A 20,403-nucleotide genomic window follows, 5' to 3' on the forward strand; every position below is an offset into this window, starting at 1 on the left:
TCTGTATGTTGTTTGAAAGATATGATTGGTTCAACTCCTTCAGCTGCTCGGGGTAGCTTTGGAAGCACATTTTACATTGCAGACTAGTAGTATCTTTTCAGCACATTAGTGTGAAAACAAAAATAATGCAAAAGTAGATTAAAAATAATTTCCTATTTATGTAGCCAATATTAATTGAAAATGGGAGTCACATTTTCAAAGCTTCATAAAGGAGCCATTACAGCCACGAGGTGGCGCAATAACAAAACCTTCCAAAGAAGAATGCATTTTTACATGGATTTGAGTAGTGCGTGTGAAGAATATTTTAACATAAATGTATGTATGTGTTGTAGACCATACAATTGTATGCTAAGATAACAGTATATGGCTGTATGGGGATATAATACAAACAAAACCTATGTTTTTAAATGTTATGCTATGTGATAATGCACTGTTGAAAACTTGAAGCGTAAACCAAAGGTTTTTCATATTTGACAGGCACTTTAACTGCCTGCAGATCAGTGGGGGTCAGAGTTCCAAGACCCCCACTGACAGCACAATGCTCAAGAGACCGAAGGGCACAGTTCCTGTATGAGCAAGCACACAGAGCGGGGGATGGATCCAATAGAAAGCATAGGATTCATAGCTTTGCATTCCAATCTCTTGATCTGCACACTCTGGGGGATGGAGGTCCTAATGAGTGATTGGTAGGGGTGTTAGGACCCCTATTGATGTGCAGGCAATTAAAGATTCTGCCAAATGTGAAAAAAACACATTGAAAGTTTAGATATTCTTAAAGGGAATCTGTCACCAGGTGTTTGCTAGCCCATCAGAGAACAGCATAATATAGGTGCATGTAGGGGCAGAGACTCTGATTCCAGCGATGTATCACTTACTGGGCTGTTAGCTGTAGATTTGATAAAATCAATGTTTTCACTCCTATAAATCTACTAGTTCTTTAAATGTTTAGCTCTGCATAACCCTACCGCTAATTGGCAGCTTTCTGTGTATACTGTACATAGGCATAAAGCTGACAATCAGTGGTGGGGAAGTGTTATGATATTCACAATATGTGGGACTGCATGGCAGCAAGTTTACTCATCTTCTAGTAATAATCTCCTGCTGATAAAACAGTGATTTTATCAAAACTACAGCAAGCAGCTCAGTAAGTGACACATCGCTGTAATCAGGGTCACATATTATGCTGCTTTCAGATTATATGGCAAATCCTGGCGACAGATTCCCTTTAAATAACTGAACCCTTTCCCAACATATGACATACTTTAATCCAGCCTGTTATTCAGCCATCATCTTCCTGAGCTCTGCCCTCACAGTTGTTAACCTGTTAAATGCCACTATAAATCTATAAATGTCAGAGAGCATCATTTACAGAGTGCTGCCCAAAGGTGTGCTGTTCTAACTACTCATCAGCCCCCCAAATCATGATGCAATTGTGGAGTGCTGATGGGTTGCCATGACAGCCAGGGTTGACTGAAGACCCCCATACTTGTAATGATGATATTCCTTTACATGCCAACCCATGGCTGGAGTTTATTGGTGATTGCGATTTTTCCTTCAAACAGAGGCTGGACAGACATCTGTCTGAGATGGTTTAGTGAATCCTGCATTAAGCAGGGGGTTGGACACGATAACCCTGGACATCCCTTCCAACTGTAACATTCTATGATTCTATGATTTTTACTATATACAGCAATTCTGTGGTATAGATGTATATAGTAAAGTGATTGATTGTAAGCTCAATCTGTGTATAACAGCCACGAGGTATCTCTTAAAATATAACCTTTAATAAATCTCTAAAAAGAGAGTATATAGTAAATACCTCCAAAATTTGATATCAGTCCTTAATTACATCCTGTTTGTATCCAAATTGACAAATACTACCTCTAAAATATCAAAACAAGAGGCAGAGGATGCCAAGCAATAGCAAAAATAGTTCTAAAACATGTCATGCCTAGACCGCCCTATTAGAATGCAAACATATGACCTACAAAAAAGGCCAATAATTTCCAACCAATCCTGGTCAGCAAATGAAAAAACATACAGTGTTATCAAATATTAGTGACATGTGTGGATCTCACCCATTTTTTGTGCATGTGGGCATCGTTCGGGTTTCTTCATCCCCTTCAGTCGATTGGTTCCTCAGGAGAAAATCTACCCTGTCGTGCCCCTGGTGTTAGCTCCCGCCCTAACAAGGGCAGTACCCAAATATGTCCTAACAATGTCACCCACAAAAAAGACACCTCCCGACGCGTTTCTTCCTCCTTATCGAGGATTCATCAGGGGAGTGTATTTTGCATTTTTGGGGGGGCATCGGCCATACAGAAGAGCAAAAAAGTGACTCTGTGCCTTAAAGTGCCAAGTGAGTTAAAAAATGTACAAGGACGGGAGCTAACACCAGGGGCACGACAGGGTAGATTTTCTCCTGAGGAACCAATCGACTGAAGGGGATCAAGAAACCCGAACGATGCCCACATGCACAAAAAATGGGTGAGATCCACACATGTCACTAATATTTGATAACACTGTATGTTTTTTCATTTACTGACCAGGATTCGTTGGAAATTATTGGCCTTTCTTGTAGGTCATATGTTTGCATTCTAATAGGGCGGTCTAGGCATTACATGTTTTAGAACTATTTTTGCTATTACTTGGCATCCTCTGCCTCTTGTTTTGATATTTTTAGAGGTAGTATTTGTCAATTTGGATATAAAAAGGATGTAATTAAGGACTGGTATCGAATTTTGGAGGTATTTACTATATACCCTCTTTTTAGAGATTTATTAAAGGTTATATTTTAAGAGATAACTCGTGGCTGTTATATGTTAATACTGAGGAAAATTGTCTGCCGTATGTTAAGCAGATTATAGCTATTCTATTAAGCTCAATCTGTGGCCTAGGAACCACATGTGGCTCACATATCCTTCTATGCAGCCCTCAACCATCTGGTCACATAATATGCTTCACAGTGTCTGGCAGGTGTTCACACGTATTTTGCATGTCAAGGAAAAGAGTAGCACCATAGGGACAGTTAGTGCATTGTGTGGCCATGTCTGGGACCCCCCATATTTTGGCATAATGGGGGAGTTCAATAGCAGATGAAGTGATCTGTTACGCACATGCCCGGACTAACTGGCGTGAGAGTGGTTAGTGATCCCACTGGACCATGAACCGAGGAGTGCATGGAGGGGCGTAACTAAGTATCAACTCGGTCCGGCCAAGGTCACACGGCGGCTCAGTCGACTCCGTGAACCAGGGAGGAACCGAGCAGATGGACCAGGTGCTACTCCAGGTCAGAGCCCGGTCACAGCTGTTGACCCACACCGGGCAATGCAGGAACAGGCAGGTTAGGCTGGCATACAGACAGGTGGGTACTGGCAGGCACGGCTGGTATGAAGACAGGTGGGTATTGACAGGCACGGCTGGTATGCAGACAGGTGAGCACTGGCAGGCACGGCTGGCATGCAGACAGGTGGGCACTGGCAGGCACGGCTGGCATGCAGATTGGCGGGTACTGGCAGGTAGGAACGCAGGCAGGATAGGGACCAGTACAGACTGGGAAACAGGAACGGAGCCGCAGGTGCGGTGGACAGCAGAGCAGAGCAAAACCGCAGATGAACTGAACAAGCAGAGCAGCGCGAAACCGCCGGTGGGGTAAAAAAGCAGAGTAGAACCGCCGATGCGGTGAACAAACAGAGCAAAGCGAAACCCCAGGTGCGGTTAACAAGCAGAGCGGAGCAAAACCGCAGGTGTGGTGAACAAGCAGAGCGGAGCAAAACCGCAGTTGCGGTGAACAAGCAGAGCAGAGCGGAACTGCAGGTGCGGTGAACAAGCAGAGCAGAGCAGAACCGCAGGTGCAGTGAACAAGCAGAGCAGAGCGGTGTGGCGCCCCTGAGGGTTCAGTCGCCACAGGGGTACTACACCTCAGTCAAAGTGTGGTATCTCCTCTTCCAGGTAAGAATGGAGCATCTCTCAGGACACCACTTCACCATTCAACACTACACCATTACTGTCCTGTAGGGGGGCCTAAATGCACCAGGGTGCTGCCCCGGCCCGGGATAGAGGAGATGGGGGGAACCAAAGATAGGGGGAACCATGTTAGTGGGTGAGGGTGGAGGACACACTTTTAGGGAACACTTATTCTTTCATATTTAATCTATGGCCATCTTAGGTTCAAGGTCCTTTGATTGTGATCTTCGTCAGTGATTGTGGTCTTCCTCTCTGATTGCGGACACCCGCCAGAGTTCAGCAAAAGTCTGCAACAGACTAAAGATACACGGTCCTCATTCTCTGGCCTTGAGACGAGGAGCGGGTCAGAGTTAACCACTGTCCCTACCCAGTCAAGGTCCTGACCTAAGGCCTGGAGGGGAGCGGAGGAGATAGGCTCCACAGGCAAAAGGATCCCAGGGGGATGCGGATGGAGCGGCCTACGCCACCTGTATTCTTTATTCTGGCCTAGTCAGAGAGATTCCTGCTACAAGAGGGGTGACCGGCCCCCGATACCTGACTTTGTTACTTCACGTCTCAGTCAGAAAAGCCCGGAGGCTTAGTGGATCCCAGGAGGGATACGGACGGAGCGGCTTACGCCACCTGTACCTCTCTACCTGCGTTTATCCAGTGGGACCCGGCCTTACACCTTGCTCTAACCACACAAGCAGTCAGTAGAAGACTTAGTGGGGAGAACTCACCAAGGAGAGGAACACACACCAGAGGGGTCTCGACAGGTGCTCCTGATCTACCTGGAAAGTGCTGGACCCCCTTCCTGGTGGCCGCAGCACGCCATGAGGAGCAGAGGGAAGCTTTGCAGCTAAAGTTCATCCTAATGTGAGTAAAAACCCTGGATGACTTCACACCCCGCTTCAGCCTGTTATTTCCTGCGCGGCACTGCACCCACCATTCTTTCCTCACACTGCCCTGAGGCCTGCTCCGCCTGCGGGGAGCCATCCCATCTAAGCTGCCTGTAACACCGGCCTCAGTGGACTGAAGCAGCGCTGGTGTCCATCATCGGAATCCGTAGGTGGCGTAGTCGGAAAATACCACTCTTACTTGAAAGCCCAATATTTTTATGTGACAGCCCTGGGCACGGAACGGGTCCAGGCCACGACTGCCTCCCCCGCTACCCCTACACCGATCCTAGTAACCTCATTTCCCAGGGAAGGCTGAGAGCGTCACAGCGGAACCGCAGGTGCGGTGAACAAGCAGAGCAGAGCGGAACTGCAGGTGTGGTGAACAAGCAGAGCAGAACGGAACCGCAGGTGCGGTAAACAAGCAGAGCAGAGCGGGACCGCAGGTGCGGTGAACAAGCAGAGCAGAGCGGAACCGCAGGTGCGGTGAACAAGCAGCGCAGAGCGGAACAGAAGGTGCAGGCAGACAGGACAGGACTCTGTTCACATGGAACAGACTGGAAAATACAGGAAGATAGTTAGAACACAGGAGGTAGATACGGAGGCAGGGAAACGGGACAAGCAGAACAAGATACACACAAGGTACATACAATGAAGTAGCGAGTGGACACAAAACTCACAAAGAGAAGTACAGAGACAACGAGTTGGAGTTAGGTGCAGGTTCAGACACTGCAGGAAAAGGGAAGGTTTGGACATAGAGACAAACAGTTAATGGGCTAGGACACTGTTCAGACAGGAACTGAACCAGGAACAAGATACAGGAACGAGCCTGGGAACTCAGCCCCCAGGGTGGCGGAAACAGACTAAAAGTCACAGATACAGGCAACAGGCCTGGGTATACAGCCCCCAGGGTGGCGGAACAGACAAGATACAGGACAGGACCTGGCAACTCAGTTGCACAGAACACACTGAATGCAAGTGTTGCTCAGGAACCTGCTACTGGGTGGAGGGGGTTTAAGTATCCAGTGACTCACAGCAATAGGCTGGGGATGCATTAGGACTGCGCACACTGCAGCTTTAAGAATCAGGAAGCAACAGCGCCGCCGCCCTAAGCCAGAAGACAAGAGACATACAAACAGCAGGTACTGGAGCAAAGTGTGCAGCCTGGCCTGATAGGTAAGAGTGCGGTCCTGCATGGTGGGAGGTGGTAAGCCATGCAAGCACGCCGCCAGGGATGTTACATGATCATTAGTGATAAGCGAGCATACTCGCTACTGCTCGGTGCTCGCCCGAGCATCTTACTGCTCGAGATGCTCGGCACTCACCGAGTATGTCCGGGTTGCTCGGGCGTTATCTCGGGTCCCCTCCTCCATGTTTTGGGCTCTTTAGAGAGCCAATGAACATGCAGGGATTGCCTGCCATGCACTGTAATGCTGTAGCCAAGTTGGTTGTGGGAATTACAGTGATTGGCTGGCCGCACAGCGTCATCAGGTCTATATCAGACCCGGCGCCGCCATGCTCGTCGCAGTCACTCCGGATAAGACAGTGTAGGGAGATCTGGGACAGATTTGATTGTGTATTAGGTAGTGTAGGGAGAAAAACCGTACATTACACATATCCATCTTAACAAACAGTCCTTCTGAGAACTAATCAATCTGCAGAGATATCAGGCAGGCAGGGTGTATAGGCAGGCAGTGTATATAGCAGACTGCAGTGCATATAGCTCCATTACAATTCTGCCTTCTGCTGCTGTTAGATATTTCTATACAAAGGCCCATGCCTCAGGGGCCAGGAATACTTTTCTTTGGATCTTAATCCTCATTATTTGCTTAAAAAGCAATCCAGAGAACACCATTTTTTCTGTGCCATTTGCTTGTTGGCACTGCAGAATACAGCCAGGTCCTTTCCATATTAGAGCACTAAAAATCCAGCTATTTAAAACTATGTTTTCTCTGTCAAACGGATCACATATACGTTGTCAGAAAATACTGCCATTTCTGGCCTCCATTAAAAATTTCCTTTAGTGTGTAATTGAAGCAATTCACCGCAGTTTGCTGTTCAAACTACATACCTACAGGCCAGGTATTTAAAACTCTGTTTTCTCCATCACACGGATCACATATAAGTTCGCTCCAAACTCAGTCATTTGTAGTGAGCGTGGAAGATACTGTCCTCTATTTAAAATGGGCAAGGCACGTGGCAATGGACGGGGAACTGGACGTGATGCTAATGGTGCATGCAGAGGCCAAGGACAAGGCCGTGGGCAAGCCGAAATTGTGCCACAACAAACACCCACATCTTCTCGCCTGACCTTCCTGTCCCAATTTCTAGGGGACCGCAGCAAACCACTATTGAACCCAGAGCAGTGTCAAGGATGTTGGTTGGATAGCGGATAATGCTTCCAGTCACTTAGCCACCACCACCACCCTGTCTTCCACACGGTCAAGTCTCAGTACCCGTGAGTCTGGACCGTAAAATTCCTCACCCTGATCCTCCTCCTCCCACCATGCCGAGTACCCAGAGACAACTGATCCCACACTTGGACACTCTGAAGAGCTGTTCACTTTTCCATTTGTAGATTCGGGCCTCTTGCCCGGTCCACTTGAAGCGGGGCAAGAGGAGATTGCGTGTAGCGATGCCCAAATATTTGAGCAGCCAAGGTCACACGAAGGCGATGGTGGAAAAGTGTCACAAGAGGTGGATGATGATGGGACACAATTGCCAGAAAGTCCGGAGGAGGACTAGGGTGAGGAAGTGGAAGACGAGGTGGTGGATGATATACTAACTGACCCAACCTGGCAGAAGGACATGCAGAGCGAGGACAGCAGCACACATGGGGAGGGAGGCAGAGCACCCCAACAGGCAGGAAGAAGCAGACAGAAGGCAGGCAAGCGTTCTCCGTAACACCAACAAGAATGAAGTTGCCAGTACAACTGTTAGGTCTTGCCGAGTCTGGTTGTTTTTTAAAGACTCTGCCGATAATCCCAAAAAGGCAATTTGCACCACCTGCCAGGCCAGCATCAGCAGGGGTGACAAAATGACCAGCCTGACCACCACTAGCATAATCAGGCACATGGCAAGAAAACACCCGACTTTGTGGGCCGAACCCCAGGGTCCAGTAACAGTGTCTGCGGGTGGCACCATTGCTTCTTCCGCTGTTGTGCATGCAAGCCAATTCCCTGTCCATGGTGCATGCGAAGACGCTTCCAGCCCTGCACCTGTAGGTTGCACACTCTCAAGTAGCAGCATCAGGAAGCACGTCCATGTCCTTATCACAGCGCAGCATTCAGTTGTCAATACCCAAGTCCTTGGAACGCAAGCGCAAATATGCAGCCAACGCCCCACAGGCCACACTACTAAATTTTCACATTTCACGACTGCTTGCGCTTAAAATGTTGCCTTTTAGGCTCATGGAGACGGAAGCGGTCCCCAGCCGCCACTATTTCTCCCGGTGTGCCATCCCCGCATTACACAAGCACGTGTCCCAAAACATTAGCCGTGCTCTCAACAACGCAGTTACCAGTAAAGTCCACCTAACCATGGACACGTGGACAAGTGCTCGTTGGCAGGGACGGTACATCTCACTGACGGCACACTGGGTTAACATAGTGGAAGCCGGGACCCAGTCGGACCTTGGGACGGAACACGTCCTCCCGACGCCAAGGATTGCGGGCTGTAGGTCAATCAGGGTTGCCCCCATGGTCTACAGCTCCTGCACCTCATCCTCCTCAGCCTCCTCCTCTTCTTCAGCCTCCATCTCCAAAATGACCACATCAGTCACAAGCTGGAAGCACTGCAGCACTGCCTCGGCCAAGCTGCAACAGGCTGTGTTGAAGCTAATATGCTTAGGTGACAAACTGCACAATGCTGAAGAGTTGTGGACAGCTCTAAAAGAGCAGGCAGATCTGTGGCTCACACCGCTGAACCTACAGCCAGGCATGGTCTTGTGTGACAATGGCTGGCTCTGAGGCAAGGCGAGCTCACACACGTACCATGCCTCGCCCATGTGCTTAACCTCGTGGTTCAGCGGTTTCTCAAATCCTACCCGGAGCTGCCGGATCTGCTTGTTTAAGTACGCCGCCTGTGTCCCAATTTTAGAATGTCAGCTACAGCTTCCGCTGCCCTTGCTGTGCTTCAGCAGCGTTTGCAGGTTCCGGCTCACAGACTGGTGTGTGATGTCCCTACGCGTTGGAACTCTACACTGCAGATGTTGGGAAGGATTTGTGAGCAGAAGAGGGCAGTTGTTGACTACCAGCATCAACAAAGCTGTCGGTATTCAGTTCAGACTCCACACATAAGACCTCAGGAGTGGACATGGATGTCAGACATATGTACCATCCTCCAAAACTTTGAGGACTCCACCAAGATGGTGAGCGGCGATGACGCCATAATTAGCGTCACCATCCCACTTCTCTGTCCTTTGAAACGCTCTCTGCTCACAATCAAAGAGGATGCATTGCAGGCGGAGCACAATGAGATGGAGCAAGGAACCACACAGGGTGATTACACACAGCCAAGCCTCATCTCATCCCAACGTGGATTGGGTGACAATGAGGAATAGGAGGAGGAGTAGGAAGGACAGCAGCTAGTTTCATGCCCTATAGACGGTACTACCTGCACAGCTGTCATACCGTCTGTTCAGCGTGGATGGCCAGAGGACAGAGAGGAGGAGGAGGAGAGCATGGTCAGTCATCCTCTTGGTGAGGACACGGAAGTCTTGCCTGTTAGTAGTCTGGCAAGCATGGCTGACTTTATGTTACACTGCCTTTCCCATGACCCTCGCATTCTCAAAATTTTGGTTGACAGTCATTACTGGTTTGTGACACTTCTAGACCCACGCTACAAGGAGAACTTTCTATCTCTTATTCCTGAGGCGGACAGGTCTACAAAAATGGGGCTGTACCAGAAAGCCCTTGTTGCGGAACTATTAAAGAAATTCCCATCTGAAAACGCTGGTGGCAGAGGGCACACTTCGTTGGACAACCAAGGAGTACAGGCGAGAGAGACACAACTTCAATCCAGCAGAGGCAAAGGAACACTGTCAAAGTTCTGGGAGAGTTTTCTCAGACCCTCCCATCACACAGGCCCTGAGGCGCGGGGTACTCTCACAAGGAGTGCAAAGTTTGGGAAGATGCTGAGGGAGTACCTTGCCGACTGTACCAACCTCCTCCGTGATTCCGCTGTGCCTTATAATTATTGGGTATCCAAGCTGTATACGTGGAATGAACTGGCTCTCTACGCCTTGGAAGTCCTGCCCTGCCACCAGCGTTTTATCAGAGCGGGTTTTCAGTGCCGCTGGTGGAATTATAACTGATAAGCGCATCCGCCTGTCAACTGAAAATGCTGACAGGCTGACTCTTATTAAAATGAACAAGGGCTGGATTGGGCCAGACTTCTCAACACCACCGAATGGCAGCAGCGTAACATAAACTCAAATCCAGTGTCTTTTCTGGGGAGGTGTATTCCCATGCACCTTTTCACAGTCACACATGGGTATACGCTTCCTGATTTTGGATATTTGCTCTTGTCCTCCTCCTTCTCCTCATCCTCCGCCACCATATCACCAGAGTGACCATGGTCCATAATGCAACACTCACATAATTTTCTTTAAAGGGTGTTTATGATGCCCATGAAAACATTTTTTTATACAGTAAGTTCATTTATACCCCGCAGGGGTAAATGTTTGTCAGCCCATACACTTAGTGCATGGGCATTACAAGTATAGGAGGCCAGATCCTTTCTAATAGGAACATTTTTTTATGAGTCCCTCCTCCACGTCTCTTCCAAGGGTCATTGAAGTGCCTCCAAATTTTTGGCAGCCCCTGAATTCACTGCATAGGCCAACACTATGGGAGACTCCCTCCTTACTAATGGGAATTTGTCGTTACTGTGGCCCTACTCTATGTGTCTTTAAATTCTTAGTGGGGTTTTCTCTAAAAATTGGTCAGCCGTTGGACTCACTGCATACCCTATAACTGTATAGCAGACCCTCTCCTTTCTAATGGGAATTTGTCGTTACTGTGGCCCTGCTCTATGTGTCTTTAATTTCTTAGTGGGGTTTTTCCTAAAATTGGTCAGCCATTGGACTCACTGCATACCCTATAACTGTATAGCAGACCCTCTCCTTTCTAATCGGAACATGTCGTACTTGTTACTGTGGCCCTGCTCTATGTGTCTTTAAATTCTTAGTGGGGTTTTTCCCAAATTTTGGCAGCCCTTGCACTCACAGCATGGGCATTACCACCCGCTCCTTTATAATGGGAACATTTTTTTTACTGAGACCCTCCTCTATGTCTCTTCAAAAATTTATTGGGTTGCGTCCAAATTTTTGGTTGCCCTTGCAGTCACTGGATACGCAATAACAGTAAAAGAGACACACTTGTTAATAATGGGAACAACAAAGCCTAGCCGGCTGATGGTTCTCTAACAATAGCGAGAGCCGACTGCTGGCCTTTTAAGAATAGTAAGGGCCATCTGAATAGGTTTTATGACTTTCAGAGTCCCTCCATAATAAATAAAACAGGATGTGTCTGATGATGTGTCACACACCACATTGCCAGATAAGGTTGTAAAATGTTAAAATGACATTTGCCGGTGAATGCATTTCTCTTAAAAAATAACTTAAAAAAAACAAAACAATAGGATCTTTCTTTAGTATAAAAAACAGCGTCACCAATTTAACCTCAATGTAATCACATTATTCAGCTCATGCACCTCCTCCTTCATCTCCGAAATGACTACATCAGTCACAAGCTGACAGCACTGCAGCACTGCCTTGGCCAAGTGGCAACAGGCTGTGCTGAAGATAACATGCTTAATGCTTAATTGACAAACCACCCAGCGCTGCAGAGTTGTTGAAAGCTGTAACACAGCAGCCTGATCTGTGGCTCTCACCGCTGAACATACAGCCAGGCATGGTCGTGTGTGACAATGGGCGGAACCTGGTGACGTAGAAATGATAGCTGGGGTAGATACGGTTTCCCTCTATGCCAGTCCTTTCACCAAGCTAAAGACTATGGCTGTGGTGAAATACAACTCCCACCGAGAAGCTGTTTCAGATTAAAAAACATTGGGCCAACCAGAGGATTTGATTCTGAGGGATAACCTTTCTCACCCGCTCAAGAGCCCCATAGCAGCTGCAAAGTTAGCGCTATCATGAACTCTCCTGAGGTAGAAGCCAAGGCACACCAGAGGATTCTCTGGTGGGATCGTTCAACCCTGCCGAGTAGCAGTCCTTGCTAAGAAAAGTGTGAAAAGTGTGTGGGAAGGTTCCCAGACACTCTATTTTTACTGAGGAGGAAACACATGCTAACACGGGGAGAACATACAAAGTCCTTGCAGATGTTGTCCTTGCTGGGATTTGAACCCAGGATCCCAGCACTGCAAGGCTTCAGTGCTAACCACTGATCCAATGAGCTGCCGTTCACCCTCTAATATCTAACAGGCTGGAGAAACCTACTGCCACTCTATCTTCAGATCCTTTGTGAGAAAATGTATTTCGGCAGCCACTCAATCTACCAAATAAAATAAAATTCCTGAGAACGAAATTGGGGATGGCTTCGCTACTGGTACTGGGGGCAGTGCTAATTAGAGATGAGCGTTGTTCTACTCGAACTGTTCGCCAATCTCAAATTCGAGCTGTTTTGGGCGGTGTTCGAGCCGTTCGGCGAACACGAACAATTTGAGAAAAATTCGGCTGTTCGAGGTTATGTTCGATAACTGTTCGTGCACCAAAATCATAACTGGATTTTTTCTCAGTAATGATGAAAATTAATGTTAATACGCAGTTTGAGTGTACAGCGGGGTGGGGGGAGGGGCAGGGGATGGATCTCTGCAGGAACAATGAAGATCTCCATTTTTTTTTCTCTTTCCCGCATTTGCAGTGGGGAGGTGCAATCTGTCAGCCTATCAGCAGCGCACACACGGAGCGAAGTGCTTTTTTTCACACAAGCAAGGGCATGTGTCATTGGCAGTGTATGTCACATGTCCTTGCCCTATAAGACCAAGCCATTTTCCCCGTCGCCACCATTTTCTCACTGCTGCAGCTGCGTGTTAGACGGCACCGCTGTTGCTGTGTGCGCTATACCTTGTTAATTTCAAGCCAATTTTCGCACAAATATACAGATAGCTTGGGAGTAGGGAATAGTTGTGATTGCAGTCCTTTTAAGGACTAGGTTACAGCATTTCCTACGACTTTTATCAGGGAGGTCTGTGCTCTTAAATAGATAGGTTGTGGGAGTAAAGACTAATTGTAATTGGAGTCCTTTTCAGGACTAGGTTACATGAGTTCCTATCAGTTTTTGCCAGGCAGGTCTGTGCCAGTGCTGTGCAAGTTTTTTTCACAGCATTTGGCTGAATCTAGCAAAGCTAATCCTTTTTGGCCTATTGCAGAGTGTTTTAGTCAGTGGAGTAGCCTATCTGTGTTGCAAGATATAACACCTGTGTATAGAATACCAATTTTTTTACTGCACCTAGTGAAGTAAAATCTTTTGGGCATAGCATCATTCTATTAGTCCATCTATACTGACCTCCATCAGGTTGCAAACTGAATATAATTTTTTTCTGCATCTAGCTCTGAAAAAATATTTGGGCTTCTAGCAGTGTGTGGGACTTGGTCTATTAGTCCATCTATACTGACCTCCATCAGGTTGCAAATTAAAAATAATTTTTTTCTTCATTTAGCTCTGAAAAAATATTTGGGCTTCTAGCAGTGTGTGGGACTTGTTCTATTAGTCCTTCTATACTGAGCTCCAGCAGGTTGCAAATTGAATATAATTTTTTTCTGCATCTAGCTCTGAAAAAATAGTTGGGCTTCTAGCGGTGTGTGGGACTTGGTCTATTAGTCCATCTATACTGACCTCCATCAGGTTGCAAATTAAAAATAATTTTTTTCTGCATCTAGCTCTGAAAAAATATTTGGGCTTCTAGCAGTGTGTGGGACTTGGTCTATTAGTCCATCTATACTGACCTCCATCAGGTTGCAAATTAAAAATAATTTTTTTCTGCATCTAGCTCTGAAAAAATATTTGGGCTTCTAGCGGTGTGTGGGACTTGGTCTATTAGTCCATCTATACTGACCTCCATCAGGTTGCAAATTAAAAATAATTTTTTTCTGCATCTAGCTCTGAAAAAATATTTGGGCTTCTAGCAGTGTGTGGGACTTGGTCTATTAGTCCATCTATACTGACCTCCATCAGGTTGCAAATTAAAAATATTTTTTTTCTTCATTTAGCTCTGAAAAAATATTTGGGCTTCTAGCAGTGTGTGGGACTTGTTCTATTAGTCCTTCTATACTGACCTCCAGCAGGTTGCAAATTGAATATAATTTTTTTCTGCATCTAGCTCTGAAAAAATAGTTGGGCTTCTAGCGGTGTGTGGGACTTGGTCTATTAGTCCATCTATACTGACCTCCATCAGGTTGCAAATTAAAAATAATTTTTTTCTGCATCTAGCTCTGAAAAAATATTTGGGCTTCTAGCAGTGTGTGGGACTTGGTCTATTAGTCCATGTATACTGACCTCCATCAGGTTGCAAATTAAAAATAATTTTTATCTGCATCTACAGTACCTCTGAAAAAATATTTGGGCTTCTAGCAGTGTGTGGGACTATTTGTATTAGTCCATCTATACTGACCTCCATCAGGTTGCAAATTCAAAATAATTTTTTTCTGCATCTAACCCAGCCAATAGTTTTGGCCTAATACCACAGTTTGGCCACTCAGCTCTGCTCGGTTACCATCCATTGTTTTTTGTGCAAACAACTCCAGAGTTGTGAATTAGTTAACCACCAAAATGAGTGGAAAAAGGCCTGCTGCTGGTGGAAAGGGGAATAGGCGTGTTGGGAAGGGGAAAAAAGGTTGTGTCCGTGGGGTAGGTGTTAAAGCAACAGTAACATCTGCAGAAGAAAGACCATCTTCCAGCCAAACTAAAATGTCTACTTCTTTTAGCGGACAATGTGATAAGATCCCTTTCTTACGGCCACGCCAATCGCTACAAATTCCAGATGAGGCACAAAAACAGCAGGTGCTTCAACGGATATCAAGTGCTCCTTTAAGTGGGCTCTCCTCCACATCAACTTCAACATCACAAATACTCCAGTCTTCAAAGGTGTCACCCAAATCGCACTTGCTTCCTCACAGCTCCCAAATCTCCAGCTGCCCGTCTGAGTATGAGGTAGAACAGATGGTTGAGTCTGCAGAGCTGTTTACTCATACTATATCCTGGGAATCAGAGGTCGACTCCAGCGCTTCTGTGAATCCAGACGAGGAAATGATCTGCACTGATGCCCAGAATCTTTATGAGTCGGATCCAGGACCAGACGCAGAAGGTTCTGACCATAATGTAGACCCTCATTCCCAAACTGTAACTCCTGTTGGTGGAGACAATGAGGAAGACGATGATAAGACTCAAATACCTGATTGGAGCGACAACTTTAGTTTTTTGTCAGGGCAGGAACAGGTTGGCTCTGAGGACGACGGGTGTGATAACGCACAGGGTGATGATGATGAGGTCGGAGATCCCACTTACTGTCAACCCACAGTCAGCCAAGAGATGAGGTCAGCAGAGGAGGTGGAGGAAGATGCTAGTGACGACGAGGTCAGGTTGCGCCTTCCTGGACAGAGACGTAGTACTGGAAGCATGTCAACAACTGCATCCTCAAACACAACTCTGCCTCTCACCACAAGTCGTGGTGGCTCTTCAGGTCGCATGGGTGCTAAGCCTTGCATAGCCTGGGCATTTTTTCAGATCGATAAAGATGACCCAACTCGTGTTATCTGTAACATTTGTCAGCAAAAGCTAAGTAGAGGCCAAAAAATACATAGTTTGAGTACTTCATGCATGAACCGGCACATGGACATGAAGCATAAGTTGCAGTGGGAAGCTCAGTGTGCTACAATGCGGCCTAGCCGGCCGGGCCAATCACCGTCTGCCATATCTTGTGCATCCGCGGCCTCTTCATCCTCTGTGACTGGGGGGACAGCAGTCACACCTGTTTTGGGGCGCAGACCTGCCACCTCTTTACCCGCAACAGCCAGCGTGATTGGCAGGTCATCATTTTCTTTGGAGGTGGTAACACCAGCTGGTGTTGAGCGCTGTCCGACATCGATAGCACCACCTTTGGATCAAGGCAACCTAACATGTCCGCCTGCATCTTCCTCACAGACCGGCAGTTTGCCAGGGACACCCTTATCAACCCCGTCTAAGCACAATAGCCAGTCCTCGGTCCCTCAGATGTGGACAAGTAAAAGACCATTTCCTCCTAGCCATGAGAAAGCTAAGAGGTTGAATTTCACCATCTGCAAGCTCTTGGCTACAGAAATGCTGCCTTTCCGCCTGGTGGACACAGAGGATTTTCGAGACCTTATGTCCGTCGCAGTGCCCCAGTACCAGATGCCCAGTCGGCACTACTTCTCAAAGAAAGGTGTGCCTGCGCTCCACCAGCATGTCGCACACAACATCACCGCTTCTTTGAGAAGCTCTGTGTGTGACAGGGTGCATTTCACCACAGACACTTGGACGAGTAGGCATGGACAGGGGCGTTACATGTCGCTGACTGGGCACTGGGTAACTATGGTGACAGCAGGACAAGGGGCTGCTGTCCAAGTCTTGCCGTCCCCACGAGTTGTGCGTCAATCCTCTTTATGTCAAAGTTCCTCCACTGCTTCTGCCTCCTCAACCTCCTCTCGGTCTTCCACCTGCACCCAAAGCCTGTCTGGTCATGCCACAAGCTTTCTAACTGCGCAGAAGGGATCCTGCACACCTCCTTACTATGCTGGCAGTAGGGCTCAACGTCATCAGGCGGTTTTTACATTGAAATGTCTGGGAAATGTGAGTCACACAGCTGAGGAGTTGTGGTCAGCTCTGGAGAACCAATTTCATGAATGGTTGTCTCCACTGGACCTGCAACCAGGGAAGGCCGTGTGCGACAATGCTGCAAACCTGGGTGCGGCCCTTCGCCGGGGCAATGTCACACACGTGCCTTGTATGGCTCACGTGTTGAACCTGGTTGTCCAGCAATTTTTAGCCCACTATCCCAGACTAGATGGCCTTCTGCAGAGGGCACGGTCGCTGTGTGCTCACTTCCGCCGTTCGCATCCCGCAGCTCAGCGACTTACATCTCTACAGAAGTCGTTGGGCCTGCCACTTCACCGGCTAAAATGCGATGTGCCTACCCGGTGGAATTCAACTCTGCACATGTTGCAGCGACTGTGGCAGCACCGACAAGCCCTGGTGCAATACGTTCTGACGTATAGCCTGGGCCAACGAGATTCAGAGGTGGGGCAAATCACGCTGGAGGAGTGGTCTCAGATCAGGGACCTATGCACCCTTCTGCACAGTTTTGAAATGGCGACGAAGATGTTTAGTGCTGACGATGCCATTATCAGCATGACTATTCCGGTGATTTACATGCTGGAGCACATGTTAAACAGAATTCGGAGTCAGGTGGTGGCACAAGAGGAGGTGGAGGAAGTAGAGGAGGAGGAGTTGTATGCGGAAGGGCTAACATCTGCAAGGTCCAGACGGTCGGCAGCACCAAGGCGGCAGGCATGTGAGGGTGGGGGAGATGGTTTTACCAGGGCGCATGGTAGCAGCCAAACTAGTGAGGAAGGTGCAGGAGCCCAGGAAGAAGTCGAGGATGAACTGATGGAAGACTCATCAGATGAGGGAGACCTTGATCACATTTCTGTTGTGCGAGGTTGGGGGGAGAGGACAGAGGAAGGAAGCATGATTGTTACCTCGCCACCAACACAACAGGGACTTGGTGCTCCTGGATGCGCAACACACATGAGTGCCTTCTTGCTGCACTACCTGCAACATGACCCTCGAATTGTGAGAATTAGAAATAATCCTGACTACTGGGTTGCCACACTGTTAGATCCCCGGTACAAAAGTAAATTTGCAGAAATTATTCCTGCCATAGAAAGGGATGCACGCATGCAGGAGTATCAGCAGAGACTGTTGCAGAATCTTACATGTGCTTTTCCACAAAATACCAGTGGTGCACGTAGTGAATCTCACAGTTCCAACTTGCCAACCGTGGGACCGTCAAGTGTTCAGCACTCAAACCGTAACAGAACCACAGTATCTGCTGGTAACATCAATTTTGCGGAATCATTTCACCACTTTTTTAGCCCATCCTTTGCAAGGCCACAGGAGACAAGAAGTCTGACACATAGTCAACGCCTAGAGACGATGGTACAGGAGTATCTCCAAGTAAACATTGAAGCCACGACTGTGTCACTGGACCCTTGCTCTTTTTGGGCTTCCAATCTGGATAAATGGCCGGAGCTAGCCACTTACGCCTTGGAGATCTTGTCATGCCCCGCAGCCAGCGTTCTGTCTGAACGTGTGTTCAGCGCTGCTGGTGGTGTGCTGACAGATAAGCGCACGCGGCTCTCCACTGATAATGTAGACAGACTCACGTTCATAAAGATGAACAAATCATGGATCCGAAACGACTTTTCTACCCCTGTGTCATCCTGGGGAGAGTAAAAGCTTGATGATTGGTTAAAATCACCCTACCAACCGTTTTAAGCTTTCAAATTACTAATCATGTTTATCTGTATCTTGACTGGAAAATAATTTGGGCTTTGTAGCAGTGTGTAGCACTGATCCTATTAGGCCATCTATAATAAGCTTCACCAGATTTAAAATTAAAAATAATTTTTAGCTGCATCTAGCCCGGAAAATAATTTTGGGGCTCCGAGATGCGCAAGACACATAAGTGCCTTCTTGCTGCACTACCTGCAGCATGACCCTCATATTGTCAGAATTCGAAGTAATCATGACTACTGGGTTGCCACACTCTTAGATCCCCCAAACTTTTCGATCAACCTTTTCATTTTAATAAAGACCAAAAAAATGGTCATTTTTGAAATTATAAGCATTAGCAGGTTGTTAGAAACTGAAATCAAACAGTTTTCAACTCAAAACTTTATTCTAGGTGATGTTACATTTTCACATAGGACCCCTTGTTCGAAAGGAGCTTCTGAACTCTCTCGTCCATTGAATTTGTCAGGTTTTGGATGGTTTCTGCTTCAATTGTTTTGCATGAGGACAGAATACCCTCCCAGAGCTGTTGCTTAGATGTGAACTGCCTCCCGCCATCATAGACACTCCTTTTAATGATGCTCCAAAGGTTCTGAATGGGGTAGAGGTCAGGGGAGCATGGGGGTCACACCATAAGTTTGTCCCCTTTTATGCCCATATCAGCCAGAGATGCAGATGCTTTATGTGCAGCATGAGATGGTTCATTATCATGCAGAAAAATGATCTTGCTGTGAAATACACGGTTCTTCTTCTTGAACCATGGCAGGAAGTGCTGTTTGAGAAAATCCACATACATTATGGAGTTCATCTTTAGCGCCTTCAGGGATCCTAAAGGGGCCGACAATCTCTCTCCCCATGATTCCAGCCCAAAACATTACTCCACCTCCTCCTTGTTGGCGCTGTAGCCGTGTTTGCGTGGGGTGTCCATCAACCAGCCATCCTCCACTCCATCCATCTGGACCATCGAGCGCTGCACGGCACTCATCCGTGAACAAAACAGTTTTGAAATCAGTCTTCATGTAATGTTTGGCCCACTGGAGCCGTTTCTGCTTGTGTGAAGTGGATAGAGGAGGTCGACAGGATGGCGCATGCACAGCTGCAAACTTCTGAAGGACCCTGCATCTTGTTGTTCGGGGGACGTTGGAGGCACAAGCAGCTTCAAAAACTTGTCTGCTGCTATGACAAGGCTTTTTTGCCGCTGCTCTTTCAACCTGACGTAATTGCCTGTAGGAAAGAGTCCTCAATTTGCCCTTATCAGCACGCACACGTGTGTACTGTGAATCAGCTACATACTTCTTGATTGCCAAGACACTTCATCCTGATCATCGCACAATGTTGATTGTAGTCATGCCTTGACCTAAACACTCCACAATTTGTTGCTTCTCAGCAGCCGACACATCCTTTTTCTTTCCCATTTTGGCAGAAAATGTAGGCTGCTTAATAATGTGAGAGAGCCTTCTTAAGTAGTCTTGCCTTTCATTGGACACACCTGCCAAACTAATTAGCACAGGTGTCTGCAATTGCTTACAGTGATATAAAGAGCCCTGACACACATCACCATCAATGAGTTTAACTGACAAACAAACAAATTCTTCCCTTATCACTCCTAAACACTTTTTGTATAATAATTTGGAACGCAGTGTACATGTGCTTTTCCACAAAACACCAGTGGTTCACGTAGTGAATCTTACAGTTCTAACTTGCCAACCGTGGTCTGTATGGAGTTGTTCAATAAAGGGCCCAAAATTAAGATAACATAGATGGGAGAGGTCTCTATGAATAGGAATTCCTAAGTATTTGATACCCTGTGAGGGCCAGGCAAAGGGAAAGTTGGACTGGATGGAATCCTATATGGATTTGGGGAGGGAGACATCGAGGGCCTCAGACTTCGCTGCATTGATTTTAAAATTTTACCATGTAACAAAGTGATCTATTTCAGCCATAACAGCATGGATGGATATATGTGATTGAGTGATATATACTAGGACATCATCAGCAAATAGAGAGCACTT

General features: G+C 47.1%; 1 protein-coding gene across 2 annotated transcripts in view; it reads left to right on the forward strand.

Moving 5' to 3' along the window:
- SLC6A19 (solute carrier family 6 member 19) overlaps positions 1–20,403 on the forward strand; it is a 291,943-nt gene that overhangs the window by 135,323 nt on the left and 136,217 nt on the right. The window lies entirely within an intron of this gene.

The sequence above is a fragment of the Phyllobates terribilis genome, unplaced genomic scaffold, assembly GCF_046119375.1.
Source record: "Phyllobates terribilis strain yellow unplaced genomic scaffold, ASM4611937v1 Scaffold_4__5_contigs__length_816908805, whole genome shotgun sequence".
Lineage (NCBI taxonomy): Eukaryota > Metazoa > Chordata > Amphibia > Anura > Dendrobatidae > Phyllobates > Phyllobates terribilis.